General features: G+C 59.8%; 1 protein-coding gene and 2 pseudogenes across 1 annotated transcript in view; all 3 read left to right on the top strand.

Annotated features, from left to right (window-relative positions):
- LOC127489780 (uncharacterized) overlaps positions 1 to 2,017 on the top strand; it is a 278,910-nt gene extending 276,893 nt beyond the window's left edge. Inside the window, exon 26 of the mRNA XM_070064726.1 lies at positions 1,736 to 2,017. The gene's annotated coding sequence lies outside the window, so the exon portion shown is untranslated. The remainder of the gene's footprint in view (positions 1 to 1,735) is intronic.
- An 8,402-nt stretch (positions 2,018 to 10,419) lies between these two features.
- LOC138847075 (potassium/sodium hyperpolarization-activated cyclic nucleotide-gated channel 2 pseudogene) lies at positions 10,420 to 11,283 on the top strand (annotated as a pseudogene).
- On the top strand, positions 11,232 to 13,031 carry LOC138846900 (serine/threonine-protein kinase LMTK3-like; annotated as a pseudogene).
- Positions 13,032 to 16,693: the final 3,662 nt, after the last annotated feature.

Here is a 16,693-nt window from a genome sequence, read left to right as displayed (position 1 = left end):
GTCTTTATTACAAAAGACTTGAACATAAATCGCCCTCCCTGAAAATTTAATTTGGAGTGAGTGGCCCATTCATATCTCCAGTCTGTTCCATTCATTTTCTTTGATGCCCTAAAGAATTCTCATTCAGTGACTTAGCATTATTTTTCAGTCATCCTTTTTACTTCTGTTAGTTTCTCAGCAGATTTTGTGATTTGTCATTACAATTCCTCTCATGCGATATGTCCATTCCATTGTCATTTTCATCTTCCACTTCCTCATTGACAAAACCCAACTTAAACAAAAGTCATAGTTCAGTCTCTGTGCCTGCTCTGAGCAGCTCAACGTGTCTACAGCCAACGCCACACAGTAAGTCCATTGCTTGATTACTTTGCATTGGGGAAGGCTTGTGCTCTGTGTAGACTGAAACATGGAAATGCTAAGTATTGTTGCTGATGAACATGAAACCTTCTCTACTCTTGGTTAAAATGTAAGCTGTCTGGGTGGCTGTTGTGCAGTCAGTTAAGCCACAGCTTGGAATGCCTTCATTTCACACAAGAGTGTCTGTGATCAAGTACCATGACCAACAAGTATTCTGCAATAAAACTGCTGTTCCACACCACTAGGACCTGCTATTTATGGTCCAGCCTAACTATCTCCCTTATACTGGCATTATTTTTACATAGAAACCGAGATGGTAGGGTCAGAGGAAAACTCTACTACTCGAAGGATGGAAGAAAGCATCAGGGTTTTCAATGAAGAGCTCCCCCTCCCTCCTGAGGGCAGCATTCAGTGATTCTTTGTATTGGAGTGATGACATTTTGAAGTTCATGACTCACATTGGATAGGATGCAGATCTTGAGTTTTCTGAAATAGGACCTTCTGCAGCCTCAGCAAAGAGTTCTTCAGTGGGGGAACTGGGGTCTTCATGTCATGTTTCCCCCTCTGAAACCCCAAGGAGGAAAGGGAAAGTTTGGCTGGTTGGCTTCTGGAGAAGACAAGTAGTTGTAGACAAGTAAGTAACCCTTGTGGGAAATAATCCTCACTGGTCCATTCAAGAGGTGATCTTGCACTCAGGATGTGCAGTGAAAGCAAGACATTATGATCAGTCATGCAAGATTAGGTGTCTAATGAACAGGCATACCCCAGCAGTTAAAGCAAGGATTTATATCTCAGCACACAGGTCCCTCCCCTGGTTTCTTATTGGCTCATTTCTGTGGGTCCTCCTGGACTCCCCTAAGTTACAAAGTTACCTTCCTCCTTTCTTCTGTGTGTTTTCATTTCCCCTTGTCAGTTGCTTACTCCACAACATCTTGTTTGCTTGGTGAATTTTGCTACATCTGCAAGTCAGTTAACAGTAATTGTCTGTTCTGGGTTGAAAATGTACCTCTATTTTTTGACACCCTATCCACAGGATGCTCTCCCTGTGTTCAGTATTGTATCCCATCACACACTTGACCCCAATGTTTGGCAGTCCTTTCTGGACTGTACATGGTCTGTCCCATGAACAGTTACAGTAGGAGAAGGAATAGGTCACTGCATTTTTCCTTTGTGTACTTGATAACTCTGCTGCTCTGTGGTTACTCATGTGAGGAAATATAAAGTGTGACAGTTATAGGGTCTAGGTTATGAGTCTTCATCTAACGAGAATCCTGCATTGGAGCGGGATCTCTGACATCCCACCCATCCCCAGTCTCAGTTCTTAGGAATTACACACATTGTGCTGATCCTGCCCTGTTTCTCTTCTGTTTCTGTGCAGGTAACAGCACTGTCCCTCGTGCCCTCATAGCTAGATTGCCAAGCAGCTGTTTGGAAGCAAGTCTTCCCACTACACCAGCCCTGCACATTGTGTGTCCTCCAGAGGCACCATAGATTGGAAATGAATCCTGGTGCCTGGCTAGCAAGACAGCAGTAGCCAGTGAGACATGACGAGATCTCAGAAGGAGAGTATATGTGTGGACTTATCCTCAGGCTCCTCTGTACCCTAGCTTTACTGCAAACACACAGGTAAAGTACAAATGGTGTCCACCTCAGAAATGAATCGCATTCTGAGGCTTTTTACTCATTCTCCTTCTAGTGCTTGGCTTACAGAGTGGGTATAGAATGATGGAGTTACATACATGTGTGTTACTTTCTGAGTGCATCCTTTAATTCTCCCTGCCTAGGGCCTCATTGCTCTTCAAGGGCAGGGGAAAAACCACCTCAGATCATATATTTATATCTTCTCTTCTCCCTGAACACTTTGTAACTCTCAGAATCTTCTAGAATCCAGGCACAGACATTCATGGATACTCTTATCTTTTCAGTAGGCAAGAGATTTTAGAAAGGGAAGCAGTTCTCCTGCCCAGCACCTATTTTCACTGCACAAAAGTCAGTCATACCAAGTGTACAAGTTTAGTAACTGGAGGCCACTGGTGGGCTGCAGCCCAATTCCAAAAGAAAGACAATTATTATTTTTGGAAACAGTGTCCAAACTAAAATAATGCAGATACAGTAGCCTGTCAATAGAGTCCTTAATATTTTTCCTAATCCTTTTTATCCTTGGAGTTGGTGCTTTCTCATGTAAAGAACCTACAGAATCATAGACTTAATGCTGACTTAAGTTGGCTTTCCCAAATATCAAATATCAGGCATTATCTGTAGTTGAGGACCTTCATGAGTTTGAAGATCATGTCATTTTACACGGAGCCTTCTCTGTAAGGATAAGACAAAGGGATTTGTCCTTTGCTAAAATGTTCAGTGGTGTAGCAGTAGAAAGGGGGGTCTGCCACTGTAGCACAGTGAGCTAAGCTGCTGTCTGCAGTGCCTGCAACCCTATATGGGCTCTGGTTTGAGTCCCAACTGTACTGTTTCTGATCCAGCTCCCTGCTGAAGGCCTGGGAAAGCAGTGGGAGATGGCACAAGTTCTTGTTCCACTGCACCCCCTTGGGACATCCAGAGGATGCTTCTGGCTCCTGAGTGGGGCCTGGCCTAGTCCTGGGTATTGCAGCCATTTGGGGAGTACATTGAATATCTGTCTCTCTCTCCCCCTCTCCTTCTCTCTCTCTCTCAAACTGCATTTCAAATAAATTTTAAAAAGTTCTTACTAGAAGAAAGATCACATAAGTTCCCTATCATCCTCTTTTTTTAAAAGATTTTTTTATTTTTTACTTGAGAGAGTTACACATAGGGTAGGCGGGGGGGGGGGGTGTCTTCCATCCGCTGGGTCACTCCCCAATTGGCCACAATGGCCAGAACTGTGCCAATCTGAAGCCAGGAGCCAGGAGTCTCCTCCAGGTCTCCCACACTGGTGCAGGGGCCCAAGGACTTGGGCCATATTCTACTGCTTTCCTAGGCCATAGCAGAGAGCTGGATTGGAAGTGGAGCAGCTGGGACTAGAACCGGCGCCCATATGGGATGCCGGCACTTCGGGCCAGGGTAATAATCTGCTGTGCCACAGTGCTGGTCCTCAATTTCCCCTCGGCTGCCTCCGCGGGCCCAAGGCTGCATAACCTTGGGCGTCCGACCCCGCGGCCTCAGTTTCCTCCGCCAGAGCACAGCGAGCGGGCAGGGGGTGCAGGCAGAGGCGGGGCGACCCCCCCAACCTCGGCCCCGCCATGGAGACTCCGCGCCCCTCCCTCGGGCTCGGCCCGGGCCAGCGGTGAGGGCGGCTGCTCCGCTCCCTGCCTGCGCCGCCTCGCTAAGGATGCGCGCGGGGGGCGGCGGGCAGCCCGGGGAGAGTCCAGAGTCTGGGCGAGACCCCTGCACCACCTCCAGCGCCCCCCCCCCCCCCAAGCAGCAGCTGCCCGCGCCGCCCCCTTGACCCCGCACCCCCAGCGGAGCCCGCCCGGCCCTGGCCCATGGCCCCCAGGGCAGCGCACGAAGGCGGCTCACCCGCCCGGCTCTGTAGCCGGGACAGCTGGTGCGACGGCTCGGGCACCCCCGGCGTGGCTAGCGCGGCCAAGGGCAGCCCGCAAGGCTAGTGCGGGCGCGGGACCCGCAGTACAGCCCCGCGGGGCCCTAGGGCCCGGCGCGCGGCCCCAAGGTGGTGTTCTCGTGCAGCGGGGCGACCGCGGGCGCGGGGCCAGCGGCGGAGGCGGGCAGCGAGGAGGCGGGCCGGCCGGGGAACCACGCGGCAGCCCGGCCAGCTTCATGTAGCGCCAACTGGGCGCGCTCCTGCAGCCGGGCGTCAACAAGTTCTCGCTGCGCATGTTCAGCAGCCAGATGGCGGTGGAGTGCGAGCAAGAGCGCATGAAGTCCGCGGGGGCCTGGATCATCCACCAGCCCGGGGACTTCAGCTAGCGCGCCGGCCGTTCTCGGGGGGCACCCTCTCCCCCTGTCACAGGACACGGCGGCAGAGCCCGGGGCTGTGCGCTGAGGAGGAGTGGAGGGCAACCCGGCCTTCGAGCAGAAGGAAGGGCGGGCGGGCGGGCGGGGATGGGGTTAAGTGGGGCCCGCGAGCCTGAGAGGGGGCGGGGCTCGGCGTCTCCGGGAGCCGCGGGAGCTGTGCAGGGTGAAGGTGGGCATGTAGCCACCGAGGCGTGAGCGGGTCGTGCGCGCCCAGGCACTGGGCAGGGTCCAGGGCCGGGCCGCTGTGAGTGGACTCCTCTCTCCCCGGGCGAGATGAACGTGAGCTGGGCCTCGGGCGCGGGGCTCCGGGGAACGCGGGCCCAATGGTGCAGGAGGCATGCACCGGGTGTGTCCGGGCTGCGTGCGCGGGCGGGGTGAGTGGGGCGCCTCTGGGGCCCTCCTGGCCTGCGCTCAGGGAGTGGGAGACTAAAGCACCGTGGACAGCGCCCAGGCCCGCCGCGCCCTCTGCCCTGGCAGTCCTTGCCCGAGCCTGGGCCCACAGAGCCCAGATTCTCCTGCTCCCGGAGGCCCCCTACCCAGGCCTGCAGAGCAGGGTCTGAGAACTTCTGGTTCCTGACCCCTCCCCACCCTCAGTGCTTGAGAACTGCAGACTCTGGGGTCCAGGGCCGTGGAACAAAGTCCGGTTCCCAGCGGTGCAGTCAGACCCCGCCAGCAGCCTGAACTTGCCAACCCCTGTCTAGCTCGGGAAAGCTCAGGTGGGTCGGCTCAGTGGTCCCGTGTTTGATGCAGGACGGTCAGGAGCCATGGGCTTCCTGCTCTTGGCCCAGGCCCAGTGCCATCTGGTCACAGGGCTGCGTCTCCCCTCCAGCCCAGTTGCCTCCAGCATGACCGCCCCACCACCAGCAGGACGCCTATGGGCGGGGAGTGGGTGCAGGGCTGAGGCTGGGCACTGAGTCAGTCGTCCCTTCCTTGGGCAGTAAGAGGTCTTGGACTTTCTGCTGCTGGGGGCAGCTGTCCCCAGGGTGGGTGGGAGATGCTGTGGGCGGCGAGGGCTCTTCAACTGCTGTGACCAAGTGAGGGGCCAGCCAGACAAATGAATCGTCCCTGGGGGCTGGGGGGAGGGGCAACATGAGACCCAGTGGCCACATTATTTTATTATTTTTTTAAGATTAACCAATTAATTAATTTGAAAGGCAGAGTTACAGAGATAGAGGTCTTCCATCTGCTGGTTCACTCGCTAGTTGGCCAAAGCTGGGGCTGGATCAGGTTGAAGACAAGAGCTGCTTCCAGGTCTCCATGTGGATGCAGGGACCCAAGCACTTGGGCTACCCTCCACTGCTTTCCCAGGCCATAGCAGGGCGCTGTATCAGAAGTGGAGCAGCTGCGACTCAAACCAGTGCTCATGTGGGGCGCTGGCTCTGATTAGCCACATTTTAAAAAGGGACCTAAAAGTTTCCCAGCAAAGTCGCTGGGGCCTCAGGCCCTGCTGTGGTCACCATGTGCCCCCAGACTCTGGGATCCCAGAGAGACACAGCCACACTGCGGGCTCCCGGCTTAATTCAGAACATTGACTTCTGCCGTGGTGTGGTAGGTGCACGGCAGGGCAGGGGCCCTCTCCAGGCCTGTGGGGAATGGGACAGACCCAGGGACAGGCAGTGGACAGCATGAGTGCCAGGGGCTGCTGGACCTAAGTGGGACCAAAGCAAACACTGAAGTTCATTCTCCTATGGACTTGGACAAGTACCTGTGTGTCCTCATGCATGTGTCTGTGTCTCATGTGTCCCTCTGTGTCTGTGTGTCCATCTGTGTGGGGTGCTGGCCAGGGTCCTCTCCATGTCCCCTTCACGTTGTTCTTTCTTCCTCACGGGGCCCATCCCAGGCCGGTGCTGTCCCCTCCTCGAGCATGAAGTTTGCTTCCTGCCCCCGATTCCTCTTCAATAAACTGGCCTGAGCCCACCTAGGACCCTTGAGGACCCCTGCTTGCCAAGCTGGGGATGCTGCTGTTCTGGTTCCAGGGGCAGGAGGTCCCGGGCAGAGTTGGGCAGGTGGAAGGAGGGGTCCCAGGCAGAGGACACTCGAGGAGAAGGGAGCTTGGGCTAGATGGTATGGTGGCAGCTGCGCTGACTCTGAGGGTCCTGCTGGCCTCTGGTGGGCCTCCTTCTGGGTAGGGGAAGGTCCTGGCCCCAGCTCTGCCCACCCTGCAGCTCTGCGTGGGCCTCTTCCAGTCCACAGCACATATGTGCCATGCTGCTGAAAGACAGGGGGCGGGGGCCACATCCTCCAGTCCCCCACGGTGGCTGCTGGGTGGCCATGGCAGGGGTCAGTCACCAGCCTCTCCTAGGGAGTGTGGGAGGAGGGATCAGGGTGGCTGGGGGCCCTCCTCCCCTGTTTCTTCCCCAACTCCCTGCTTGGGAAACTTGCCCTACTGTGACCTAGGGGTCCCTGCTCAGCTTCCTGCTGTCCAGCCTCTGACCCTCACCCCACATCCAGCCATCCCAGGGCACCTGAGCCGCAGCCCTGCGCCCCCCCACCCCTGCCTGTGGTGCCCCAGGATGGTCTCATCGCTGCTGCTGCCCTAGGCTTCTCTGGCCAGTGAGCGTCCCTGGCAGGGGAGGTGGCATCTCTGTCTCTTAATCTGTGACACCTGCTGTGCAGCCCCAGCTTAGAGCCTAATCCCTCTAATCCCTCCAGGATTTACTCCCTGATTCCTGGCTGCCTCCCGCTCCACTCCAACTTCACACCCCGCGGGGAGGACCTGGTCTCCATGCTGGGGTCTCAGCAGGAGCTGAGGACCCCTGGGGCTGAGCAGCAGAGCTGCGAGCTGACCCCTCACGGCCTGATGCGCCTCAGTTTCCCCTCCGTCACCCAAGCTGGTGTCTGATCAGCCAGCTGCCATGGGGCCAGATGACCTTTGGGGTCAGGGAGCTCCCAAGGCCAGACGGTGACCCAGGGGTCTGAGCAGGAAAGTGGCTGGTCCAGGCTGCACATCGGGGGTGGAAGTGAGGGCTGGGTCTTCCCAACATTGCAGGTGCTTCCCCATGGCCCTGTCTCTGGGACCAGAAGCCTCTGCCCCCACCCCCACAGTGCCCAGGTCACTGGTGGGCAGTGGCCAGCCCGGGCCAGCCTGAGTTGGGCCCTGGCCAGCCTCTGGCTCTCGCGGACAGAGCTGCTATGCATGCCTGGGTATAAATTGCTTTTTAATGTTTTTCTCTTCCTTTTGGATGATTTCCTCAGGATCCGACCCCGAGGTAGATGCCAGGCACCACTTGGGCCGTGCTGGGGAGGGGCGGGGCCTGCAGGAGCTCTTGCCCGGGACAACATCCGGGCTTCCTCTGCCTGCATTGAGCTAGGGTGGTGGGTTCAGGCCCAGCCCTTCTCATGGTTGCCTGCTCAGCCACGGGACCGCTGACCTGGGCGGACTCTGCTCCACCCCCAAGCTCCTATGAAGCTCCTCAGCCTCCCCATCAGTGCTACCATGAACCCCCCGACCTTCTTCCCCCAACCCCAAATCCCGTGTGGAGCCCCTGACCCTCTCCACCCCCCCGGAGAGTCCCTGACCCCCCCACCAGTGCTCCCGGAGAGTTCCTGACCCCCACCACCAGTGCTCCCGGAGAGTCCCAGACCCCCCACCAGTGCTCCCGGAGAGTCCCTGATCCGCCACCACCAGTGTTCCCATGAAGCTTCACACCCTCTGTCTCTCGGTTCTAGGCCCGCAAACCGCTGCGTGGTTTGAAAACGACTCGGTTGCCAACTTAGTCTGCTTTACTTAAAAACTATTTGACCTAAACGGGGAGGCTGACAGGTGTTCCCCAGAGGCTGGGACCTGCAGAGAGGGAGGATGCGGGCGTCCCAGGCTCCTCGCAACAGGACCAGCAGTTTGGGGCAGGGCATGGAAGGCAGGGCCGCTGGGAGCGGGCCCTGGAAGTAGGTGGGGCCACTGGGGCGGGCTTTGGAGGGGTGGGGCTGGGGCGGGGCCTAACCTGAGTGTGTCCCTGGCTTCCTGGCGTTCGGGCCCAGTGGGGGAAGCCAGACCGGCAGGACTTGGACCTCGAACGCTGGGAGCCTTCTGCCCTCCTGGGTGCCCGGTGGGCGTCTTTTTATGTGGGAAAGACTGACACTGCACACTGGCCCAGAGCCGTGGGGCTGTAACTACACTGAGACGGGCTGGGCGGGAGGGGGCGGTTGCGATGGAGGCGAGGGTCCCTTGGTGCCGGACATGGGAGCTTGGAGGGGGCCAGGCGGCCAGGCCAGCAGGCTGCAGCGGGGGAGCGGGGGCCGGCACAGAGGGCTGGCAGCCTGGCCGGCGCTGGGCCAAGATGGTTCTCTGGAGACGTCTCCCTGTGCAAGTGAAGCCTTTCGTGCAAGGGCTCCCGCAGGCCCAGGTGTGCTGGCCTCCGACAGCGGGTGTTCAGCGTACGGCCCCCCAGCAAGAGGGGTTCGAGAGGAGCAGCCTGGGCCGCCGGTGGAGCTCAGACCCATGGTGCTCCTCCTCCTCTTGCGGCCCTGTCTCCTTGCTGTTTGGAAGCGGGTAGCTTTTTTCTTTTTAATTTCTCAGGCTTTGTTTTTTAAAAAGTTTTACCTATTTTCACTTTACTTGAAAGGCAGAGAAAGGGAGACCACCTCATCCCTTGGTTCACTCCTGAAATGCCCCCAACAGCCAGCCCCATGCCACACGCCCGCCCCATGGATTTTTTTTTAAAGATTTATTTATTTGAAAGTTAACACAGAGAGAAGGAGAGGCAGAGAGAGAGAGAGAGAGAGAGGTCTTCCATCCACTGGTTCACTCCCCAGTTGACCACAGTGGCCAGAGCTGTCTCAATCCAAAACCAGGAACCTGAAGCTTCTTCAAGGTCTCCCATGTGGGTGCCGGGACCCAAGGACTTGGGCCATCTTCTACTGCTATCCCAGGCCATAGCAGAGAGCTGGATCAGAAGTGGAGCAGCCAGGATTCGAACCGGTGTCCATATGGGATGTTGGCACTGCAGGCGGTGGCTTTACCCACTATGCCACAGCACCAGCCCCTTCATGGCCTGTCTTGATTACTCGGGGCCCCAGTGGGAAGGACGTGGTCAGGGTGCGGTGAGGCCCTGGAGCAGAGCAGGATGGCAGACATGGGGGCTGTGACACAGCCGTGGGTTCCTTGACCTGGGCAGGACACTCGTGTGAACAGAACCTGGCCCGTGAACCTGTGCAGAAACTGAAAACCCAAAGCTGTGGAGGTGGAGCCCCAGGAGGAGTTTAGGCAGATGATGCTGGGGGGCAGGACCCAGAAGGGGCTGGCTGGCTGCCAGGCACACACTCCTCCCATGCTCACTGTCTACTGTATTGTTGGCAGACACTGGGGCCCCTGGGGTTGAACCCTGAACCCCAAGCCACCAGCCGGAGGGAAGCTTCTCCCAGCCAGGCAGCCTGTCATGTGCTGTCCCTTGTGAGCACGTCCCTGGTACGCAGGCTCCTGTCCTGGCCCCGTGCCCAGTGCTCCTGGATGCTGTCAGCAGAGTGACCGCCCCGGCTCTGGGAGGACACTTGGTGTCCTCCCTGGGGGACTGATGGTATTTTCCCCTTCGCCAACAGGCCTGTGCTCATCCCTGCCAGGTGCTTTCTCCCAGCCTGCCATCTGCCCGGGGAGGTGGGGCCTCTTCTGCCCCCAGGTGGAGTCCTGGGGTTGACCTTGGGCTGTCGGAACACTGCCCATCGTTCCTGTCCCTGCGGCTGCCGGAGCCAATGCCAGACCTTGCCAAGTCCCATGGGCCTCAGCCTCTCACCTCTCTCCACACCTTGGACTGGCACCCTTGGCCCTGGCTCCAGACGGGCTGGGTCCATCTGCACCAGCGCCATCTGAGCCAGCGCCCAGGGCCCTCCCCACCCCCACTCCTGGGGGCAGCTCTCCTTCAGACCTTGTGATATTCTGTGTGCACTGAGTGCCCTTGGCCTTGGTGAGGTCCAGAGGTGGTTAGCGCTGTGGTGGTGGTGGGGGGTTCAGCTCCCACCCTTGATGTTGTGCTGGGGTGGTCAGCACCGGCAGGGGAGCAGAGGCCCCGCCTTGGTGAGGTCCAGACGTGGTCAGCACTGCGGGGGCGGGGGACTCCCCATCCTTGGTTGTCCAGGCACGCAGGCCCGGGCCTTCCTCCGCAGGTTCTACGGGACTTCACCATGCTGCTGCTCATGGTGGGCAACCTGATCAACATCCCCAGGGCATCACCTTCTTCAGGAGGAGACCACTGCCCCCTGGATCATCTTCAATGTGGTCTCTGACACCTTCTTCCTCCTGGACCTGGCACTCAACTTCCGCATGGGCATCGTGGTGGAGGACAACACAGAGATCATCCTGGACCCTGAAAAGATCAAGCGCAGGTACCTGCGCACGTGGTTCTTGATGGTCTTCGTGTCCTCCATCCCCGTGGACTACATCTTCCTGATCGTGGAGAAGGGCATCGACTCTGAGGTCTACAAGATGGCGTGCGCCCTGCGCATCATGAGCTTCACCAAGATCCTCAGCCTGCTGCACCTACTGTGGCTGTCATGGCTACATCCACCAGTGGGAGGAGGTGTGGGGCGGGGCCTCGGGGCGTGGCCTTGCAGCACCAGTGGGAGGAGGGGCTGGGCGGGGCCTCTTGGTGGTGGGGCGTGTACTCAAACCAGTGGAAAGAGGTTTGCGGCAGGGTCTCTGCAGCACCAGTGGGAGGTGTGGGGAGGGGCCTCGGGTGGAGCCTCGTGAAGGCGGGGCCTGTGCCCTCACCAGGTGAGGTGAGGGGCGGGGCCTATGCACGCACTAGTGGGAGGTGGGGGCGGGGCCTGGGCACACACCAGTGGGAGGAGGTGAGGGTGGGGCTCTGATCAGGCAGGGGCTATGAGGGGCACACTGGCAGGGGTGGGAAGGAGGCAGTGGTGGCCCCAGCTGCAGAGGCAGGCTTCTGGCTGTAGGAATGGAGCCATGAGGGCCCCCAGCCAGGGTCTTGACCTTGATGAGGACCAGGGTGAGGCAGGGCCAGGGTGTTGGGGAAGCTGAGGTTAGAAGGGGGACCAGGGACAGTCCCCTCGTCCTGTAGTCCCGCCTCCAGCCCTGGATCCAAAGGGACCCCAGTCCCACCATGCCTCACAGGGCTGGGAGTCCAGGGCACCAGGGTGGCCTGGGAGGTGGCGGGGCGGGACCGCATGTGAGGCCTGTGGCGCCCCGGCACCTCTCGTCCACTTCCTGCTTCGGGATGATGGCTTCCCCGGGGCTGATCCCAATGAGGTGCTCAGGATCGCTGAGAGCAGCCGCGGCCTGAACCTCCAGTGCTGTGGGAGATGGCCCGGCGCGGGGCGGGCTGGGGCGGGGCGGCGCAGCGCCACCTGGCAGCCCTTCGGATCCCATCTACAAGGCGCTGTCCACACCCAGTGTGCTGCTCCTCATCAGTGCCCGCAGCCCCTCAGTGAGCAGCGAGTACTACATTCGCCTGTAGGAGCGCGGCTCCCACCCGGAGTCCCTCTTCCCTAATGATTGGGACCCTCTGGACCCAGGCGTGCCTGCCCCTCAGGCCCCTCCCGTGGTCCCCCAGCTAGTGTCCAAGACTTGGCCTCCCCCTTCTTCCGGTGCCTCGGCCCTTCCCGGCCCAGTCCTCTGCATCAGGCAGCTTCCTGCTGAGCAGCTGAGTTCCCAGGGGCTGGGGCGCGGGGGAGACGCTGGCGGGAGACCTTGCCGAGGTGCTGGGGGAGTGAGGAGGAGGAGGGCAGCTCTCCCGCGAGGACAGCAGCACCCTTGGGGGGAAGCCTCAGCCGCGAGGGCCCCTGCCGTGCCCCTGTGCAGCCACAAGGGGGCCTCCTGCTCCTGCCTGCCGCTGGAGCCTCATTAAGTTGTGGGCGGTTGGCCATTGGCAGTTGGAGGGGACACCCTGCTGTTGGCTGTCCCCACCCCCTACCGAGGACGACTCCTCCCTGCGGGCAGAACAGCGCTCCCTGGCCGACCTCCCCCAGCCCTTCTGTGTTTCTGGACCTCCTCATGAAAGCAGCAGCCCCCAGTACCCCGAGCGGGGGCCACCTCCGGCTCCTCGACCCCCCTCCGCCCCCGCCGCCGCCGCTACCACCTCCCCAGGCACCCGCGGACCTGGGTGCGTCCCCCGAACCCCCCCGCCATGGCCAGTCCCAGCTCAGGCCCGTCCTCTCGGGTTCCCAAGCCAGGGGACAGCGGCTACGAGACCGAGACCCTTTTCTTCCCCTGAGGGAGTCTTCCCAGGTGAGGGGCGGCCGAGGAGGAGGGAGGGGTCCCTCTGCCACGGGCTCCCCTGAGCCACCCGACCCAGGAGCGCCCTGGCCGCCCGCAGACCCGGGTCCCTTCCCGCTCGTGGGGTCCCAGAAGAAGCTGACCTTCGTAGTTCAAGTGAGCACAGAGCAGCTGCTGATGTCCTTGCGGGAGGACTTGACAAGGAACCTCCTAGGGGACAAGGGGCGGACACCACGGGAGGCAGGACCCAGGAAGGCTGGGAGAGGCCCCGGGAACAGAGAGAAAGCCCCGGGGCCTGAACATGGACCTGCCAGCCCTGGGCAGCGGGAAGAGAGCCCCAAGCCTGAGGCTTCCCGTGAACGGGGCGACAGCACTGGAGAGCGGGAGACAGAAAGTCCCCGATGAGGGGAAGGGGGCGGCGGCGAATGGGGGCCCAGGGTCCCTCTAGAGAGCAGAGAAAGCACTGGAGAATAGGGAGCTGACGCCCCCAAGGAGGGAGGAGAAAGCGTCAGAGAATGGGGGCCCGAGACTGCCCAGGAACGAAGAAGCCACCAGAGACTAGGGCGCGGGGAGCCCCAGGACCTGGGAGAAGATGGAGAATAGGGACCAGATTCGGAGCACTCGCCGGAGAGAGCCCCCACAGCAGGCATGGCGGCTTCACCCCAGAGCAGCGCGGAGACGGCCCTGGCCCCCTTGGCCCAGCCACCAGGAATGGGACGCTGAAGCCGGGACCTAGAGGAGAGCCCACGAGACTGGGGGGAGGGGCGCCGAGAGCTCCCGGGGCCGGGAGGCTGGACCTCGAGAGTGGGAGCCGGGCCCCAGTGGGCACGGGGATGATGTGGACGCAAAGGTCGGATGAGTAGGTAGAGAGCAGGAGGCCTCCGCAGCGGCAGCAGCCGCGGTCCCCAGAAGCACAGCTGAGGAGGCCAGAGCCAGGCCAGAGGTGGTGTCAGAGGGAGAGCCCGGATCCCAGACAGCAAGGCCTGGACAGTGCACCCAGTGGAGACGGGACCCCTCCCAAGCCTCAGAGGAAGGGCCCCGGGATGCCATGGTCCGGCAGGGGGAAGCATGGATACTTGGACTTGGGACCCCCACAGCGGAACAGCCAGCAGATCAAAGGTGAGGAGGCCTGGAGGAGTTCAGGTGGTGGCCCTCGTTTTGGGTGGGGGGGGGGGAGCAGAGCCTGGAGGCCGGGCAGGCCGGGCGTGGCAGACCCAAAAGCCACAACTACCCTGGCTCAGTCCTGCTCTAGCTCTGCCGCCTGGGGCCCATGTTCTTCCTGTTGCATGCCTCAGTTTCTCCATCTGCTGGGACAGATGGCCAGGACAGTGCCTCTCTCCCAGGGCTGTGGTTAAAGGAGATGAACTAGAGCATGCAAAGCCCACCTGCTTCAGCCATTGCCACTCCCACATGTCAGGGGCTGCAGCTCAGCTGCCCACAGGGGCCAGACAGCATAGGGACAAGGACTGGGCCAGCTCGGCTCCAGAGAAACCGCCCAGTCCCGAGGGGCAGCTCCTTCTCAGGAAGCCCACCTCCGCTCTTTCCTCCTTTTAAGCCAGAGTGCTGTTTGTTTTCCCCATGGCTGCGGCCAACTCAGAGGCAGCACATCCTGGGCCTTGTGGGCCTCTGGGGGAAACTGTAGGGGACTCAGGTGTCTGCCCACTGTGCCAGCCTCGAGGTGGGAGTGGGGAGTGTGCCAGGCACCGAGCTGCCAGCTGCGTCGGCCCTGGTGAGCTGGGGCACAGCAGTGCCTTCCCTGGAAAGGCAGTTGTGCTAAGGACGCAGGAGCGTTTCGCCCCTGGGGGACTGTGTCAGAGGAGACAGAGGCCCCCATCTAGAGGTGAACGTGGGGGAGGTGAACGCCCTGGGAGGCGATGGCGGCTCCTGTCTGTCCTGGGGACGCCTGGGCTCTCCTCTCCAGGTGAGCCTGTGGCTGGAGGGTGAGAGCCAGGAAGGGGCTGGGCACAGGCCTCTGTCTCCTCTGCACCTTCACCAGGCCACAGTGGGCAGCGTGGGGCCAGCTGTGTTGTCAAAAGCTGGAGCAGCTGCAGACCTGGGTGGGCAGAGGCTGGTGCTGGCCTATTTTTTCTTACTGGGTGAACTCCTATGCATCCTCCGAGACCTTACCCACAGTTCCGTTCCCTGGGAGGCCTTCCTGATTTCTAAGGGCCATCACCCCAACTCTTTGCTGGGGTCCCCCAAGCCCCTGTTGCTCCTCTGTGGCACCCCCAGGACCCCATCACCCTGAGGTGGCATCAGGAAAGGTGGACAGGAGGGAGGAAGCCATACACAACCCAGGGGAGGGCGTCCAGGTGTCGGGTCAAGGGCACTGAGTTGGGCACCAACAAGGTGCATCTGCCAAGGAGCAGAAGGTCAGGAGTGAGGGGACAGTGACCTGGTCTGCATCCATGCTCCCCCCCAACCTGGAATCTCATCTTGTCCCCATCTTGCCCCTACAGGCCCGAAGTTCATTTATGCACTGATGGAGGACTGAGTAGCCCTGTTCATTGGCAGTGAGGACACGGGTGGATCTGATTGGCCAGGGACGCTCGGCAAGTGAGTAGGGCAGGCTTGGGATTCGAAGCCGGGTTTCCTTCTGTGGGGACCTGAGACCAGGGGCTGCTAGGGCAGAGGAGGGGCCTACAGACTATTGGACAACCCAGCTTTGGCATCTGAGAGCCAGTGTCACACTGTGGGCACTATTCATCCATTAACTTCACGGGCACTGACTGAGCCCTCCCAGGAGTTCAGCTCCATCTCTGTCTCCCTGCCACAGTGAGAGGGTCTGGGGGCTTCAAAAGCCCCCAGCTGGTGGAGAAGCAGGGCTTGCCTTAGGAAAGCAAGTTCCTGGCAGGTGCATGGGTTCAGAGGTGAGAGGAATGGGGGGATGGCCTGTGGCCAGAGAGAGGTACAGGGCACAGAGACTGAGGGCCCCTGGACAGAGCACTGGCTGCTGCTGGGAGCTGTGGCTAGGGAGTGGGGGCTGGGGGCTTACTGGAGCACAGCCAGGCCTGGAGGCCTGCCTCAGTCTCTGTGGTTCAAAGGGCTCACTGTATCTCTCCCCTAGCAGCCAAGCTCTTGCAGCTCTCGCTGGCACTGCCACCGCTCGTGCTCACGCAGTTCCCAGGCCTGGGCTGCGGTGACCCCCATGGCAGGTCACGATTGCCAGGGCAGCTTGTGGGGAGGCCAGCGGGGCGGGGTCCTCAGGGCCAGCAGAGGACAGGGAGGATGAGGACAAGGACTAGGAAGGGGACACAGTGGCAGTGACAGTGGGTGCGGTGCAGGGCCGCATAGCTCTGGGATGTCGTGGGCAGCCCTGGTGCCTGTGGTGGTGAGCAGTGCCGTTGTGGACAGGGCCTGCCAATGCAGGGGCTGCTCAAGTCTCTGCGTGCAGCCAATGAGCCCGAGGACAGGGCTCTGGAGGGGAAGTGCAAGATGGTCTCCTTCCACGGGGACCTGACCTTCTGCCTCTTCCACCAGGTGGGGAACCTGGAAAGCAGGGGATTGAATTTCAAGTGAGGTTATTGTACTTTTTTCATCCTTTAGCAGTAAATACTGAAACATCTACAAAATAAATGATATAGTATGTCATACTTGCTTTCAAATACTACTTTTTTAAAAAAAAATATGACAGGTAGAGCTATAGACAGTGAGAGAGAGAGACAAAGAGATAGGTCTTCCTTCCATTGGTTCACTCCCCAAATGGCCACCATGGCTGGCGCTGCACTGATCCGAAGCCAGGAGCCAGGTGCTTCCTCCTGGTCTCCCATGCAGGTGCAGGGGCCCAAGCACTTGGGCCATCCTCCACTGCCCTCCCGGGCCACAGCAGAGTGCTGGACTGGAAAAGGAGCAGCCGGGACTAGAAGCTGGTGCTCATATGGGGTGCCGGTGCTGCAGGTGGAGGATTAACCAAGTGAGCCACGGTGCCAGCCCCTCAAATACTTCTAGGATAACAGGGATTGGCAGTTAAAACCATGGCAAAATAGTGAAAGTTATTTTCTTAATAACTGATGAGAAAAAAAACAGTTTGGTAGAATAAAAAGGCAGGGCCGGTGCCATGGCTCACTAGGCTAATCCTCTGCCTGAGGCGCTGGCACTCCAATTTCTAGTCCTGGTTGGGGTACCGGTTCTGTCCCGATTGCTCCTCTTCCAGTCCAGCTTTCTGCTGTAGCCCAGGAAGGCAATGGAGGATGGCCCAAGTGCTTGGGCCCTGCACCCGCATGG

Source organism: Oryctolagus cuniculus, chromosome 19, assembly GCF_964237555.1.
Source record: "Oryctolagus cuniculus chromosome 19, mOryCun1.1, whole genome shotgun sequence".
Taxonomy (NCBI): Eukaryota; Metazoa; Chordata; class Mammalia; order Lagomorpha; family Leporidae; genus Oryctolagus; species Oryctolagus cuniculus.
The sequence above is the reverse complement of the archived record's forward strand: the minus strand, read 5'-3'. Positions and strand labels throughout refer to the sequence as shown.